This window comes from Siniperca chuatsi, linkage group LG15, assembly GCF_020085105.1.
Source record: "Siniperca chuatsi isolate FFG_IHB_CAS linkage group LG15, ASM2008510v1, whole genome shotgun sequence".
Classification (NCBI taxonomy): domain Eukaryota; kingdom Metazoa; phylum Chordata; class Actinopteri; order Centrarchiformes; family Sinipercidae; genus Siniperca; species Siniperca chuatsi.
The window spans coordinates 3,791,067-3,800,376 of record NC_058056.1 but is presented as its reverse complement, the minus strand read 5'-3'; the positions used below and the strand labels follow the sequence as shown (position 1 = coordinate 3,800,376).

The 9,310-nt window shown below is 39.3% G+C and overlaps 1 long non-coding RNA gene across 1 annotated transcript; it reads left to right on the top strand.

Annotated features, from left to right (window-relative positions):
• The first annotated feature begins 684 nt into the window (after nucleotides 1-684).
• On the top strand, nucleotides 685-2,165 carry LOC122861658. Its single transcript, XR_006374541.1, has 4 exons — nucleotides 685-786; nucleotides 940-1,113; nucleotides 1,202-1,294; nucleotides 1,817-2,165. It is a non-coding gene; the product is annotated as an uncharacterized LOC122861658 (long non-coding RNA).
• Nucleotides 2,166-9,310: the final 7,145 nt, after the last annotated feature.

Here is a 9,310-nt window from a genome sequence, read left to right as displayed (position 1 = left end):
TAGAAATAGCTGCTGAAAGTGACAGAAGGAGAGAGGAGAGAAACAAGAAAGCACAAAACTACAGGAGAGAGAAGGTGTCGAGTTAGTAACATGCAGTAATGGGCTAAAAATGCATACAGACAGAGAGGGAGAGAAGGAGAGTGGAACGAGGTGCATCATGGGAAGTCTTCCGGCAGTTTAGGCCTATAGCAGCATAACTGATGGTTCAGGACTCACCCAAGCCAGCCTTAACATAAGCTTTATCAAAGAGGAAAGTCTTAAGTCTAATCTTAAATGTGGAGATGGTGTCTGCCTCCCAAACCCAAACTGGGATCTGATTCCACTGGAGAGGACCTTGATAACTCCTGTTCTACTTTTGGAGACTAGGAACCACGAGTAACCCTGCATTCTGGGAGCGCAGGTAGGCAGTGTGGCCCAGCTGTTACAAACAACAACACATTCTCACTTGGAAAAGTTTGCTTTTTTCACTGGAAGTTATACTGAATTGACAAGCTTTTGGTTTGTCACAACACAAGTTAAATCAAAGTGAAATGTTTTGTGTAATTAATTTCTTCCACCATACTTGATAAAAATTATTTGTTATCATTTTTAGCACTGTTTGTAACTGTTGCCATAACGACACATTTGAGATGATATTGGAGTAAACTATATATGTTTCTATACATGTTTCTTACAGGCCAGCACATCACTAGAGTTACCTGCATCAAGGGATGTTTCCTGTCAGACCGACCCACCACAAAAACATATACCTTAAGTACAGCAGAGGACTCCTCATCAGAAGTACAGGTTTGTAGCCTGATATATTAAGACTACTTTTGATAAAGTTTTAACACATAGCTGTTGTAGTCATTAGTAGCTGTACTTATAATGTAATATTACTATGTATTTGTCTTATGTCATATTGCTAGACATTCATAAAGAAATACAATTCTGTTACAGCTGTCAAGGCCACTGTGTCCTGCAAAGACTTTGGTGTTGGCACATCCACTGTTCTCTATGCAGCCCCTCAGGCCTTTCTAACATCCACACCAATAAAGAGACCTCATCTGGTCCTTGAGAAGGAGGAGGAGGGCAGCTACATGCTACCTATGACCCTGCAGACTCTGTCACAGTGTATGTGTATGTATGAGTTGTCAGTTGATTTGCTGAAACTAATGCAGTCTAATTCAGTGTCTGAACCTTTTCTGCAATGTTATTTCAGGCTCAGTGGCAATCTTCAGTGATGTGGGGAAGCTGAGCCATTGCTGCTGAGGCCTTCCACTGTGTAATCCTATGGTTCGACATAAAGAGCATGGTATGGGCAATTACTGAAAATAGTCACAGAAACACAGAATATGACAATGTAAAAAAAAAGAAAAAGTATTTTCAGTGCTCAAAATAATTCACATGAAAATAGATTAAGCCTACTAGAATTACTATAAATACTAAAATAAACATATATAATATTACCACACTTTTGTCAGGTTACATCAACACTGGGAGTGATCCTTATAGAAAGCCAATTAAAGAAGAAGAATTAACTACAGTCAGTAACTACAGTCAGATCGCCTAGAAATTAAATCATAGAATGCTATAACAAGCTAGACAATTATAGTGGGCGGGTCACTTCACTAGTCACTTTATGGGATTAAACATTTTGTTCTGTCATTTTGGTTTCCTGTGGTCACATTGTAATCACCTTAACATTACTACTGTGATCACCACACACCTACATGCTTCATTCAAGACCAAATTTGTCTGCAGTTGTACATGGTTGGCCCTGATAAATCATGGCAGTATAATGTACAAGTAACAGTGACTCTGCCATGTTTTACAGATCATCGGAGTGACCTGATGAAGCTCGTGTTTGATGACGTGTTCCCAGACCCATCAGACTCTCCTCACAGTATTGAGAAACCACCCGAGGAGGACGTTATTGCTGGGCAGTTGTCGTGCGAAGTCTTGGTATCCACAGCAGGATGTGTCAGGATGACCACTGTGACCTGAGAGTGCCATTACCAGCTGACACAACTTCAGTGTATAACAAACTCTTTATCCCAATGGAGGACATGATCTGGACCTTTTACATAAAGGTTCAGGCTTTGCTAGTTTGTGCATTATACATATATACACAATGTATATTTCTATTTAATTTGTTGTGAACAAATGCTTCATTTTTAAGGAGAGTTTTGGAGAAATATATCATGTTCTTTCACAAAGGTTTTATGAAAAATGCATTTGATTTCATGTATGTAGAAGAGTCAAAAAACCTGGTCCATTTAATATCCTGAAAATGTGAAAGAGTTTTGCTAGTTATGCTTTACTACAGGTAGTAAATAGTGACTCTGTAACTTTATTATGGTGTTGACAGTTCACAATATAAATTATACAATATTCTCTACAGTATTTTGAAAGGGTATCAAACATAATCTGCAGGCAACATGGCAATAATTGTCTGACAAATACTTTTTTTTTCCAAGTGAAAAGATCATGGACATTGAAACATGGACACAGTACAGTCTTCACAGTAGCTACAGATACTTTGGTTACTGAGCAGTTTTTAAGCACATAAGCACATTGTAAGATCAGTGAGGATAAAGTCTATTCCAGGCATATCTGCCTCATTATGGTAAGTGTCACTGGTCTGAAGTAACTAATGTATACATAGAGGATAACACAGTACAGTAATCACTATACTCTTACTTTGATAACTTTTGTATGTTTATTAGGAGTCTTTTTACTAGAAATAATTACTTGACTGATATTTGACTTCTTCTATTTGTTTCATATTGTACTTTCCACCCTCACACCCTAACAATTAATTGTAATTGTAAGCCTAAATGTTTACATTACATAAGTTACTGTGCTACATATTACATGCTAAAATGCTAACAGCTCTGTATCTCTTCACAAGAAATGTTTTCTACTTCACTGAGCTCTATAGGTCACCTCTCACAAATGTAGGCGACCTGTAAAGACAAACGTAAAACAGAGTGTATGTTTAAGGTTTAGAGAGTTTATACTTTTATTTATATTTAATCAATTTGATGTCTCTGGCCTGACTCGCGTGGTTAAAGTCTTACCTATCTGAAAGAAGACATATAAGACGTATAAGAAGTGTATTTTCTTTAATAATACTACATAAAACTTTTCTGATGTGAAAAATGGAGTACCTCAGGGTTTCTGTTCTTGGCCCTCTGCTCCTCTCTCTTTATATGTCACCTCTTAACCGAATTATAAGCAGTCATGGAATTAATTAACACTGCTACGCTGATGATACTCAGCTGTATGTGCTGATGATCATTCTCTATTCATTAAATTAGAGGCCTGCTTGTCTGCTGTGAAAAACTGAATATCAAATTCTGATAAAACTGAGATGCTGGTCATTGGCCAATAAACCACCATCTGTTTCCATATCAGTGTCTCCTGCCTCTCTGTCCGTAACAACGGCCTTTTTCCACCTACGCAGCATAGCTAAAATTAGGTCTTTTCTGTCCTTGGTTGATGCAGAGATCCTATTTCACACCTTTTGTTACATCCAGACTTGATTATTGTAATATTTTGTTGTCAGGCCTGCCGCATGCTAGGACTAAAAGCCTTCAAATGGTTCAGAATGCTGCAGCTAGAATCTTAACTAAAACTAGAAAATTTGATCATATCACACCAATTTTAGCTTCCCTTCATTGGCTCTCTATCCATAGATCAGACTTCTGATGACTAACAAAATTGTAAATGGGCTCGCCCCTTCATACCTGTCTGATCTCCTTAAATGTTATATTCCCTGCTCTCCGCTCTCAGAATACAGGGCTTCTGTCCCCAGAGTTAAAAAGAAGTCAGCTGGCTGCAGGGCCTTTTCCTATCATGCCCCCTTCCTCTGGAATAACATGCCTGCTGATATTAGACAGTGTGACTCTGTTCGAGCCTTTAAATCCAAACTTTAACATGACAGACAATGAATGAAAGGAATGAAATTAACAAAAAATAATGTGATTAACAATATTAACAGAACAAAATAGACAATGAAATAGATACATGAAATCAAGTAATATATATAAGTAATATATGTAATCAAGTTAGTATTGTTAAATTTCAAAAATGCAAGTGTCTACGTAAAAGAATAAATTAAAGTGATGTTAAAAAAAATTAAAAAATAAATACATGTTAAAAAAAGGGATGGTGGCGGAGATGGTAAGTACAAGTATATTTATTTTATCTGTCTATATATCTCTGTCCTACTGGTTGTCTCTTTTGTTGTGGCAGGAAGTGACATATTAAGCAGCCAACACTGCACATTCTTTCTTTTCCCCCAGAAGGAGGGGAAATTTCTCCCTTTCTGTCAGACTGCTGAATTTGGGGCAATTATTGTTAAAATTTTGGAAAGAATTCCTCCCTAATATTTCTGTATTTTTGATATTTTGTTAGAAAATGTAATTCTGTCTCTACAGCTCCTTCATCACTATGACAGTCCTGTCCTCTCTGGGCCGCCAGGTCTGCCTGTGTCTGCCTGCCTGCCTCTATTGTCAGACTGTGGTCACTCAGTCTGTACACTGTCATTGTCTTTCTCAGGTTCTTATCAGTTACTTTGGTTAGGTAGTCTGCAACAGTATACTGTCTGTTTAGGGCCAAATATGTTTCTAGTTTGTGTTGTGAGTGTATAATATCCTTCCTATAGGTGATGTATTTTTAGTTATAATTTGGTTAGGTCTGATCGTGTAACTGCCTTGAGGCTGGCTGGGGTTAGTGATGTCAGAAAGTGAAAGGTCAGCCAGCCTCTTAACACTCTCTCCCTCTCTCTTCTGTCTCTCCCTAGTTTTTCCTCCTTGTCCTCTCTTTTCCTCCTTGTCCTCTCTTTTCACTCAGGCTTCTCTCTGCTGGACTATCAGCCGTCCAGGGATCTCTCTCTCTCCGACAGCCCCCCTGGCTGTCGGTGCCTCATTCCAGATGTTTTGGATCTGGATCTGGATCTGGATCTGCGTCCTCCAGGAGATTCAGCCTCTCCTCTTGTCTCTTTCTCTCCCTCTGTGTGTCTGTTCCTTTCTCCTACCTGTGTGAATGGTGTGCTTGAGTTCTGCCTCTTGTGTGTTTGTGTAGTCTGTCCTCTTCCAGGTTCCATGGTGGAGAGGAGGTCATGTGGCTCAGGTCCTATCTGTTTGGCAACACCTAAGTTGCTTAACGTCCTCCTAGGTACATATTCTTCATATATGTTAAAATCAATTTATAATTTTGTCATCATGATTGTCCATACTGTAATTTCATTATGTTGGTTTATTCTGTACACATGACATCCATTGCATGTCTGTCCATCCTGGGAAAGGGGTCCCTCGTCTGCTGCTCTTTCTGTGATTTCTTCCATTTTTTCCCTGTTAAAAGGGTTTTTGGTGGAGTTTTTCCTCATACGAATCGAGGGTCTAAGGACAGAGGGTGTCGTATGCTGTACAGATTGTAAAGACCCCTGAGGCAATTTTGTGATTTGTGATATTGGGCTATATAAATAAAATTTACTTTACTTGACTTGAACCCTGGGTGCAGCTTACACAAACCCTAGACCAAAACAGAATATAAGGCATATACCAAGAATATAAGAATAGACTAAGTGATAGTTACCTGACACAGCACAATTTATTATTACCAATGGTTAAAATCACTGAAACAGAAAAGGCCGTAGCAAGAGACTAAATTAGATTGTAGTCAACTGACACCACAAGAACGGCACACAATTAGACTAAATATTTTTTTAACCAACACAGTAGACAGAGCATAGTCAAGCAGAGAAATTCCTATTTGAAAAGTAAATATACTCAGCCTAATTCTAGCAGTCTTGAAGTAAGTTATCTCCAAAAGTCAGAATGCACAATGCACCGAGAGGAGATCCCTGTCAGCTTGTGCTCTGGTGAAAGAAAGGTGAGCAGGAGTGAGTCTCTGAGAGGAGAGAGACCATAAATCATCTGGAAGAGTTTAGTATAAAGTAGCAGGAGAGTTACACAGGGCCAGCGCAGCGCTTGTCTTTAGCCTACCACTTGGCCAGAGGGATTTGTTTGTTTTAACCAATCCAAACAATCAGGAGAAGACAGACTGGGCCTGCTCCTTACAATCCCACCATGGGACTGTCCTTACCATTTCCCTCCTCTTTCTGTCAAACACATGTTCCCTCACATATATTCTTTCTGTAGGGGAGTGAATTCTCACTAATATAAATACACTCTTTGGCTGTTGTTAATGCTATCACTTCAGCTGTCTTCTTTTCTCTGACTCAGACTGTGAATGTAGAACCATGCATGTTTCCTCTGTTACAAGGCCTTAAGCAGAATTAACCAATTAAAGGGTTATGTTGTGGTTTAGGTTGCACAAGGTTAAGGTTGAGGTTTGGACCACGCTTGAAGTTAGGCTCTGCCAATCCCACCAAGAGTTACAGCCTGAAAGGAAGTTCTCTTTGAGAGTACCTGGCAAGAAAGTAGTCTGTGAAGTACTTCAGCATGTACCTCAGTTCACAGCTGTTACCAAAACTGTTTTGGATTTCACTTTTAAAACTGTAAGATGATATGGTCACATCTACCGTCTTCTGATGATGCAGGAGAAATTACAGAGTATAAAAACAAGTAGCCCAGATCCGCCATACTACAAATCACTGTCCTGCATTGCTATTTCCCAAAAATCGGATATTTCAGTAGCTGAGCAGCTCATAAAAGTTTTAATGACTTATGAGTTGACTTTGTATTACTTTGCACTTGCCTAATAATGTTTCTTATCACCCTATAGGTCATTAAGAAGCCTACTGTCCAGTAAATTTGTATTTGAACTTTATTCCATTTTATGAGCTACTCAGTGATTGAAATCCCTGTCTGTTCTGGGAGATAGCAATGGATCAGGGCTAGAAAACAAGAATAATAGTAATAATAATAATGATGATAATAGCTAGTATGCATGTTGATACTAACTTGAATGGTAATAACATCAAACATCCATTTCTTAACTGGTGTATGTAGACTGCAAATGTTTCTTTATGTGGTTTCTTAGTTATAGCTGGAGGACAAGTGGGTGTAGAGCCAATGTGAATATACACATCACCTGCATGATGAATTGTAATCACTTTGGTGATCCCTTCACTTTTCACCTAGTGCCATCATCAGGTCAAAATTTTAATTTGTCCAGTACTTTAGTTTATGACCAAATACCTGCAAAACTAATGACATTCCCAACATCCTCAACTTTACTTTGTGTTTAATGCTAATTTGCAAATGTTAGCATGCTAATACACTAAACTAAGATGCTGCATTTGCATTATCCTGCTTGCTGTAGTTCACTTTGCCATCAATGATGGTAAAATTTAATCAGATCCAGGCCCAATAGAGATAATCCAGCTTTAACTATGTAGAAGGAGTCTGGAACTTTGTTGGCTTGTTATGTCAGCTGCTGCTGGTAGACAGCCAGTGACAGGCTTTTGCATAAGTGACTAGTTTCACAGAACCTAATTGCCCACTTTGCAAAATGCTTCCTGTAAATTATTAGGATAGATAGAGAAACTCCAATATCTGCAATTAGACCTGAGAATTTCCTTGTGGCGCTTCAGTGGTGACATCAGACGACAGGTTATCTTATCACAAGCTGCAGCCACAAGATTGATATAATCTACACAGAGCACAGCTAACAGTAGCTTCTGTAGCTCACTTTACTTACTGCTGATTTGCATACCTTGGCGAAATGTCGCTTTTTCCGCAGTTATTGCATTTCAGTGAAAAGCGAGACAGTTTTTATTCTTCTGAAGCATTTTCATCACTGCTGGTTACCATTTGCGACGATCTGGTGGCAGTGCAGGTGCTTTAGCTGGTTATGCTCCTCTTTCCCCCAAAAATGGGTGTTTGGAACACCAACAGCCTGTACTGGTGCGGTCGGGCCATACTGGCAGAAGAAAACAGCGTGGCATTTTTACCCGCTGCCTCCACTTGGAACGCAATTATTAGGGCTTTGTCCCATGTGAGATTTTCTTCCATTAGTTACTTGTCCTTTACAGTGCTGAAATAAGCATTAGCAATTAGCTGATCTCGTATCACCTCACTTTCCATCTGTCCCAAACCACATGGCGTAGCTAAGGCTCTCAAAGCTGCCACATACTGGGTCGCAGTTTCATCAGCTGAATGTGTGAATGCATGCTACCACATTAACTTTAGGGACTAAATGCTTTTCAAGTGCAGCCATAGCCTCCCCAAATGTTTCACTTTGTTCCGGTACAGTGTCGAATACCCGTTGTCCCTCCGGGCCCAAGCAATGTAGTGGAACGGCACATCGCCTTGCATCTGGCCATGCGTCTCCTCTAGCATGTAGCATATAGTTGTCAAAAATTTTTTGCCATGCTTCGAACTGTGTCGGCAGTTTACCAACATGAGAAAGGAATCGCGGTGGACTTAGTACTGAAGCATTCATCCTGGTCGCCAATTAGTCATGTTGGTGAGTGAAGTACAGGAGACGAGCAAACTGTCTAGTAACCCATTGGCTATCAGACGTTCTGAGATTGTAGCATACATGGTTAGTCTTACAGAGACACCTACTGGTAAGGGAGCATAGTGTCAGTGACAGCCCACAGTATCCATATCAAGTGCATTTGTGTCTGTAAATACAACAGAGGTGGCAGATCTGGACACAGTCGTATGAGTAATTTCTGTAAGAAGTAAATTGTAACTGTTTTGAAAGGTATGGACCAACATCATTCACCTGAATGAAAATGTTTATGGATCATTTTTAAAGGAAATGGGAAACAACTTCTTCTGTTGTTTAGTTAAGGACCTGTGACTACAATGTGATGGGTCAAGGCAAATGAGAAGTCAAATGATCAGACAGCTAACAGTTTCACATGATCTGAACCACTTTATTTGGAGGTCATCGCACCTGAAATGTTGGTAATAATCCTATATTGTATAGGAAAACTACAGTAAGTACGGTCAAAGATGCAGCAGAAAGTGTGTCTGGAAACTGTGATGAATGTTTACAACAGACAGTTTGGGTAATAATTTTACTGTTCAGTTTTGTTTTCTCTTTCAGACAAGTTTTACCAACCAAGTTTTGATTTAGATTCAGCTGTTTGTTGTGTTTTTAGGGGTAAATTAAGGATCAATTAAGAGTATAATTGATTATTGATTCATAGTATTTTTTTCATTAACATTTTGTCTAGTGCAGCTTGAAATGATAAAAATAATACTGTTACCATCTTTCAGCATAGCAGCATTAGTGAATGAACTGTGTTGTGGTGTTTCTGTCCAGGTCAGTGTGATGGAGCTCAGTCTTGGTGCCACCACGTTCTCTCACACAGAGCAGAGAGAGATCATGGCCTTGGTATTCG